The following is a 659-nucleotide window of genomic DNA, read 5'->3' on the forward strand; positions in this document are numbered from 1 at the left end:
TTTCCCCCCCCCCCCCCCCCCCCCCCCCTCTGTCCACGGGGGTGGATTAGAAGAAGAAGAGGTCAGGGGTAAAAAACAAAAAGAATTTTTTTGTATTTTTTTGTTGTTTGTTGTTGTTTTTTTCTGTCATTTCTGACTCCATCTGTCGTCACGGACTCCGACTCTGGTCCAGACTCTGGTCCAGACTCCGATCCAGGGTCTGGTCCAGGGTCTGGTCCAGACTCTGGTCCAGGGTCTGGTCCAGGGTCTGGTCCAGGGTCTGGTCCAGGGTCTGGTCCAGACTCTGGTCCAGACTCCGATCCAGGGTCTGGTCCAGGGTCTGGTCCAGAGACCGAACCAGAGACCGAAATCCTGATCCAGAATGGAAAAAAAAAAAAAAGAAACCAGACGGAAGGTTCCAGACTCCGACCGTGTGAACAGGTTTCCATCAACTTTAGTTCAAATGTGGAGTTTGTTCTAAAACGGATCAACGCGGCAGAAAGACGTGACGATAAAACAGGTTTAAGGTGAGACCAAGTCTCGGGGACGAGTCTTAATCAGACGATCTTTGAAATGACGACCTTCTGTCTTGGAACTTTTTGACGTATGTAACAGTCTCGTTATTAATGCACTGAAGTATCGTCATAGAACACCGTCCCCACTGCAGAACAGACGGAACG

The sequence above is a fragment of the Cynoglossus semilaevis genome, chromosome 14, assembly GCF_000523025.1.
Source record: "Cynoglossus semilaevis isolate Cse_v1.0 chromosome 14, Cse_v1.0, whole genome shotgun sequence".
In the NCBI taxonomy this organism is placed as follows: domain Eukaryota; kingdom Metazoa; phylum Chordata; class Actinopteri; order Pleuronectiformes; family Cynoglossidae; genus Cynoglossus; species Cynoglossus semilaevis.